Below are 7499 nucleotides of genomic sequence, written 5' to 3'. Positions count from 1 at the left end.
GACACCCCAAGCCCTTTGCACAGCCATGGTTGGAAAAGCCTGAGCACACAGAGGGAGCACTGTGACTGGGGCAGCAGCCCCTTATTAAATTTCTATGACATTCTGGGCACTGGCAACTCCGCGAAGAAGCCACGGCCTCAGGACTGAAGTCACAGTCTCACAGAGGAGGCGGACAAGAAAATGGAAATGAACAGCACACGAACTTCTAGGAAGCCTTATGATGCATAAAAGCCCAGGTAAGAAGGGATGGCTGATGCCCCATCAGGGTGCGGACATTTCAGGCAAAGGGAATAGTATCTGTGCACTGGGAAGAGCGGGAAGTTTGCTAAGGCATCTGCAGAGAAACATGGGGGCCACAATGGAGTGAGACAGACACCCCCAGGACAAATTCGTGTTCTGCTGTGGTGCCTAGGCTTCATGTGGTTCATCGGGAGCCTCTGGAGACGCATTCTGATCACCGCTGGTCTCTGCTAATACTGGAGGATGGGCTCGCAGAGCTCAGAGATGGGGAGCCCGCGGCAGCAGTGCAGGAGGGAAGGACTCAGGACCTGCACTAGCCATGGGGGCAAGGAGGGAGAGATGGCATGTGCTGACCAGGGCAGCTAGGCAAGTGGCAGGTGCCTAGGAGAGGGGACCCAGGAAGAGAAGGTCAGGCATGAGAAGTGAGTTGAGTTGGGTGCGAGGTGCTGACCAGGTGTCTCCACTGGGACATGCTACTGGAAACCTCCAGGAGTCCACTGCAGTCTAGGGCTGGGGTTTGGAAGAGAGATGTGGGTGACGAGTGTAGACGTGGGATAGAGATTCAGCTGAAATCCAAGAAGGCAGAAGACAGAACACAAGGTCAACTCTAACATCTGAAAGGCAGGTGCAAGGGTGAGGGAAGCCAAGGTTACTCAGAAGTTCCCCAAACCACAGGAGAAATGCCAAGGAGGGGGTGACGGATGTGGAGAAAGGCGACTGGAAACAGGATCAGTTCCTCACTACTTGTTCTCGAGCACTGCCACTGACACACACCGAGATGGTGTGTGTTCAACTGAGCCACAGTTTCACGAGCGAGGCAGGACGTATGTGTCATCCCTGTCTGGCCAAGGAGGACACGGAAGCCAGAGAAGTCAAACATCTTGCCTCTGCAGGGCCTGAAACCCTTCACTTGGTGCCCCTCACCCTTGCTGTTTCTGGGTCCTCCCTCTGATTGCTCTGGTGGGAAAGGAAACATCTGGGGCCCAGAAAATGAGGATTCTTCAAGGCCTAGAGAGCTAAAGTGCCTTAAAGCTCCCTACCAGGAACTCTGACAAAAAAGCCCAAGTTAGGAACAGTTCAGTACTGATGTCCCTGGGCATATGAGCTGTGGGAAAAGTCACTCTCAGCTGCCCGGCCACGACGACCTGGGATTGTCCCCTGCCAACATCAGGCTAACCCACAGGCCCACCTGAAGAGAAAAAGCAGGTGACACATCATTGGACTGCCAGTGGTCACCTCAGACTCCCAGTGTGGCAAGCAGTGGATCAGCAGAAGAGCTTGATCCCATGTCCTACGGCACCAGATGCCCTCCTTACTGAGTATGTGTGTGCATCTGTGCGTTCATGTAAGCCCAGGAAACATCTGGAGGAGCTACACTTCCATGTTGAAGGCAAGGAAGACTAAAAGCAGAATGTTTTTATGTGTTTTTTAATTTACTCGCACGTGCATTACCTGTAGAATTAAAAACCCCAAGAAGGAAGCGTACTGGTGTTTTCATGTGGCTCTGAAACGTGTCGACGGGGAAGATGGGTTTGGTGGACGGAGCCAAGTAACTGAGCGCCTGCAGGGAAACGCAGACTCTGGATGGTGGGGATCTGGGCGTTCACGGTAAAACCCTCAAACTGTACTCTATGTCTGACACTTTCAAAATAACACATTGCAGGAAAAATCCCCAATAAGGATGGGGGGAAAACCGGTCTGGGCTTTGAGAAGGCAGAGCTGTCTTGCAGACATTCCTGGGTGCTGACTTCTGCCCTCCCTGCCTCGGGAGTCTCATTGGTACAGGGTGTGTGAGCCCTGGGTCCCGGTCGCGCCCCTCTCTCCACACTAATGGCTGAATTCCTTTCCTTGCGGACAGTAAGGTTACAGATCCAAGTTATCATCCCTTCCATTTCCCCGCACTGACTGGCACCCCAGCTGTGAGGCCAAGGGGTTAGGTTGGAATTCCCTGGGTTCCAAACAGCTCCTTGCCCGGCCAGCTGTGCTTTCCACCTGCACGTGCTTCTGGCCAGGGTAGAGGTGAGGGAGCTAGGGGGTGGGAGCCAGGAATGGAGATAAGACTTGAGATTTGCTTCTTCAACAGGACTGGACTTGACCCTCCTCTCTGTTCATACTGGATGTCACTGAGGGAAGGGCCAGGCGTGCGTAGGAGACAGGAGGCGCAAGGGCGGTTCCTTTTCCTTACCAAGGATTCAGGCTTGAGCACATGAAGGTCAGACGCATTTTCGTCCTAACAGTCCACTACCAGCACATGACACTTCGCAGACAGCACCGTGCTGTGCCTCACCAGCCAGCCTGGGGCTGCAGCGCGGGTGGGAATGAACTCGGACTGGCCCACGCAGCTGGCAAGGGTGGGGAGCCCATCTCACCGTGGCCTGGAGTGCCGAGGATAGGGAGGAGTTGGGGGCTGGGAACCTGACAGTGTGGGGAGGCCAGCGGTGTCCACACCCAGTGTTGTGCCCAGGGAGTGGCATTCTTCCCGGAGCGGAAAACAGGAGGTACACAGATCCGGCCACAGGCCTGAGTGGGCTGAGTAAAACTTCCTGTCCCAGTCCCTGGAGCTCTGGAATCGGCAGCCCCCAGATGTCCCTGGGAGCTCAGCAGGAGGGTGGAAGTGGCTGAAACCGATGCCTGGCTATCAACAGGTTCCTATGTGATTTCCACACCCTTTCTGCAGGAGGCTGCTGCTCGCCGTTGGGAACCTCCAGGCCCAAAGCCAAGGACCCTGGGCCTGGCACAGATTGAGGCCACCTGGTAGACAGACGCAAATGTCCCTTGGTATCCCTAGGTACCCACAGGATGGGGCCTTAACCGATGCTGGTTGTTGAGAACCCAGAAATGAAGCTCTGCCTTCTGCTTTTGTCTTACTGGCTCTTAACCACTGCCCCCATCCACCCCTGCCCCGCCCAAGCTTCCTGATGCCCTGTGCAAAGCCAATGTCACTGCCCAAGGGGGGTCTTCAAAGTGTTTGGTCCGGCTGGGGGTGGTGCTCGATGATGCCAATGCCTGTCCCTCCAACTACACCAGGGAACCAAACCAGAGGCAAAGCTCTCCGGTGCCACAGCAGGGGGAGAGGTGATGCCTGGGCAGCGGCTGGGGTAGGGCAGGATGGGAAGTGACTGCTTAGTTCTGCTCTCTCCCTGAGATACAGGGGGAGCACTCTTGAGAGCAGCTGTTTGTCAAAGAAAGATCTAGGACAAGGAGAGAAAGGAGGCTTCACTTCTTTGGGGTCAGCTGTATGGCAGGACTTCACAGAAACCTCTCAGTGAATGCTAAAGACCCTTTGGGCAGGCGGGGACGGGGTGTCTCTGAATCAGCCCATGTAGCTGGTAAGTGGCCATGGCTTCCGAGACAAGTTCCCTCTACTTGGTGACCTTACCTCCTCTCCTGGTCTCCAAGAGACCAGGCAACAGGGTCTCTTCCCTTGAGGCTAGAAAGCACCAGCCATCTCAGTTTCAGCTCTTTCTCTCCTTGTGGATTTGTGCATGCGGGGCCCAAGAAGTGGGGAGAAGCCTAGGTGCAGGGAGTGGCACTGCCCCCCCACCGCCCCGAGTGCCACTGTGAGGCTGCGCTGCCCTGTGGAGAGCCCCGGCCCCCACACTCCCCAGGGGACGTCCAGAGCTGCTGGCGTCATGGGTGGGGGGCGGGGAGGCTGAAGCTGGTACAGCTCAGAGTCAGCCGCTGAGGGCAGGACCATACATCATGCGTTTCCCCTGGTGCTGGGAAGGAAGGTAGGAGCCAGAAGGAGAACCCCTGTTGCCTCCCCAGCAAATGCAGAGCTGCCGGCCCCCGTCTCCTGCGGGTTAGGGAGGGATGGTGCCATCAGTGCCAGGTGCTGCCAGTTCCCTTCTTGGGAAATCTCCAGGAAAAGGGAAACCTAGAGCAGAGAGATCCCCTACCAGCGGTGGCATCCCCACCCAGACACCCCACACTGCTCCAATAATGGAAGCCCAGCGAGAGTCAGCCAATAAAGCTCAGGCCTGGAGGACTTCCTCTTCAATAGGGCTCCCCACGGTGACCCCACTCCATCCCTTCTCTTGCAGCCACCTGATTCTTGTGTCCCCACTGTGGCAAGCCCCTGTGTGTCTCCGGCCCGCTGACTCCTCATTCACCCAACAGCCCACTGGTCAGCAGTGCTGGAGCTCCCTCCGGCCCTCCCTCCTGGAGGAGGGGACACCTCTGAGTCTGGCACTGCCGCAGGTCTAACAATAGCCCCTGGCAGGGCCCCATTGGGCTGGGCACACTCCTCGGCCGGCCAGGACCTGGTTCCTCCAGGCCTAAGAAAAGGCACTTCCATCCCAACCACAGGGTCTCAGCAGGGACGCAGGCCACGTAAGCACCATTTACACACGTCTGCTGGCTTGGGGAAAACTAGCAGGAGGTATTCCTGCTTTTAGGGGAGTCAGATTCTCGCTCCTTTAAAGAAACTTTGCACGACACGCAGCATGTTCAGAGCCCTGAAGTTGGGGGCAACGACTTTTGGCAGAGAGGAGGAGAGAGGGTAGGGAGGACCTAAAACGCAGGACATGGTCTGCACTCCAGAAGAGAGCTGAGCATCTCCTGAAGCTGCTTTACCGGGCACTAAGCTTCCCTTAGTGCTGCTGGCAAAGGAACCTGAAACACCTCAGAATCTACCGGAGCCACAGACTCCTGGCTGGTCTTGGAATCAGGGTCTCCTAAACTTTCCACGAACAGCTGGCCATCCATTGTGCCCGCCCCGTCACAGTATCGGGACTCTCTTCTGTTCACCACAAAATCAGGTCCCCCAGCCCATCTCAAGGCTCATTCTGCCAGCTGAGGTCGAAACTGGGATGCATATTCTTGAGGGTGAGTCTCAGCTCTCAGGACTACAAACAGATGTTGAACAGGAGAGAAATCAGAGGCCTACTAAAGCTCACCACATTTACCCATAGAAGTGGGACGGACCAACTCCCCCCTCATCTCCTAGGGGTCCTGAGTTCAGAGCGGCCCTTGGGTGAGGAGGAGGAGGGATGGCGCGCTCTCTGCACCCTCTCCATGGCGCAGGCAACTCACAAGCCTTCTGAGCCAGGTGCTTGCCCTGGGAGCACCAGTTCCTGCTCTTCACACTTCTCTTGAGCACTGGGTGGACCAGTTAAACCAGTCTTGCCTTTCCTAAGTTGTGTGTTTTTTTTTTTTTTTTTTAATCTGGCAGGCCGCTACTGGAGGTTTTCCAGCCCACAGCTCAGGCCAACCCTCATAATAAGAAAAATACTACTTTCTATCTGCCTCATTTAGGAGGTTTCTACTTTTTTTCCTTTGGTGGTTAACTAAATTTCATCTTATATAACCACTGTAAATTTTCTAGAAATTTCCCCCAATTAGTGCCAGCAATTACAGAAAGTGTGTGTATGTGTATGTCAATAGAGAAATCTCCAGGGGAGTGACCAGGAGTTCTGGTGAATCTTCATAAGAAAATGGCACTTTGTGGGGCGCCTGGGTGGCTTAGTGGGTTAAAGCATCTGCCTTCAGCTCAGGTCATGATCCCAGGGTCCTGGGATCGAGCCCCGAATCAGGCTCTCTGCTCAGCGGGGGAGCCTGCTTCCCCCCACTCTCTGCCTACTTGTGATCTGTCAAATAAATAAATAAAATCTAAAAAAAAAAAAAAAAAAGAAGAAGAAGAAGAAGAAAGAAAATGGTACTTTGTTTTCTATCCACTAAGAAAATCTCATCTTGCTCATTTTCCAGAAGATTCCAGGAGCTGCACACTTTATAGATTCTTTAAGTCTTCTCACATTTCTTTTTAACAGAAAAGATATAGTAGAAGGTGGGGAGGATGGGGTGATGAGAAATCATGGGCAAAGTATGTTATTGGCAAAACCAAAATAAACACCTAGAGGCCCTGACTTGGTTGGCCTATGGCCCCTGAAAGGCCTGTCCTACATGTGAAGTAGAACAGGCCCTAGACGAGCTCTGGAGACTTCCACTCCATACACACACTCCAGGTGGCAAACACCTTCTCTTATCTGGAAGGTTCAAATGTCTTCAGCAAACATAGAGACTGGCTCTCAGGAGCCCGGCCATTAATGCGTAGGTCTCCAGGGAGAGGCTGGCCATCATTTCTGAAGCATCTTCATGGCCTTAAGTCAAATTCCACTGACAGGACCAGATGCAACACACTGCTCTTTGCCTCTGCTGGGAAGGATTGGCTTTTGCAGAAGAGAACCTTGAATTTAAAGCCTCTAGTTCTCACACACACACATACACACACATACACACACACACACTCTCTCTCTCTCTCTCTCTCACACACACACACACACACACATCCTGAAGATGTAGCTTTCAATTAGAGGAGGAGGGGGAAATGGGATCAGGATGGGAACAGCTGCACTTCTGTCTTGGGCTGGTTGGCCAACTTCCTCTTCCTCTAAGGGGACTGTGAGTGTGACTTCTGCGGGTGGCATGTGCTCAGACTGGGCTGCCAAGCAGTGAAGGGGACAGGCAGAGGGGGCCCTGCCCTGTGGCTGTGGGCAGAGAGGAGAACTCTGGGGAGCACCAGGCACTTATAAGGCCCTCACCTTCCCAGCTCAATGAATGGGGTGTGTGGGTACCTGTCACACAGGTGGCCCCAAGAGCGCTCTGTCCTCCACAGCTGCCCTTGCAAAGTTCTCCCTGATGACGTCAAGAACCCAGTCCTCTCAGACGGAGCCCACTCTGAGGCTGCTTTGTGTTCTTATGACAGCAAAGCAGTGTCTACAGAGAACTCTCCCCAGCCACCCACAGGACAAAAAGCGGTCTTCATGAGGGCTCTGCACATGTGGAGAATGAGTGAACACAGTTTCTGAGGCCATGGCTGGGGAGGGCTGTGGGCAACGGGAGAAGACTCGACACCCTCCATGGTCCCAGGCAGAGACGAGGGGCAGAACCAAGTGGAGCTGGAGCATCCTTTAAGGAACGTGCACTGACGAGTCTGACAGGAAGCCCAGAGCTCACATGACAATGTTTCAGAGAATGGCAGCAGTCAGTGTCCGGGGACAGGGAGAGGGTGTCCTCAGGGTAGAACAGGGGCTTCCTGGGTATCAGGTGGGAAACAGAGGGGATGGGAATGCTGGGGGTGGGGGCAGGGGCCACAACTTGCCTTGCAGCCTCTGACCCGACCAAGTATGACCGACTGAGGGTAGCTGGGACAAGAAGGTAACTAGCCTACCCACATGCATGCAGAAATTTCGGCTAAGCAAGTAAGTAAGAGATAAAAGAATAGTAGGGTGTGCTTTTAGGAGCAGGAGTAGATCAGATTT

General features: G+C 54.2%; 1 protein-coding gene across 3 annotated transcripts in view; it reads right to left on the bottom strand.

The window, feature by feature from the left end:
* Positions 1-7499, bottom strand: part of ZNRF1 (zinc and ring finger 1) — a 98306-nt gene that overhangs the window by 4825 nt on the left and 85982 nt on the right. The gene's annotated exons all lie outside the window — the stretch shown is intronic.

This window comes from Mustela erminea, chromosome 19 (assembly GCF_009829155.1).
Source record: "Mustela erminea isolate mMusErm1 chromosome 19, mMusErm1.Pri, whole genome shotgun sequence".
Lineage (NCBI taxonomy): Eukaryota > Metazoa > Chordata > Mammalia > Carnivora > Mustelidae > Mustela > Mustela erminea.
This window is presented reverse-complemented; position numbering and strand designations above follow the sequence as displayed.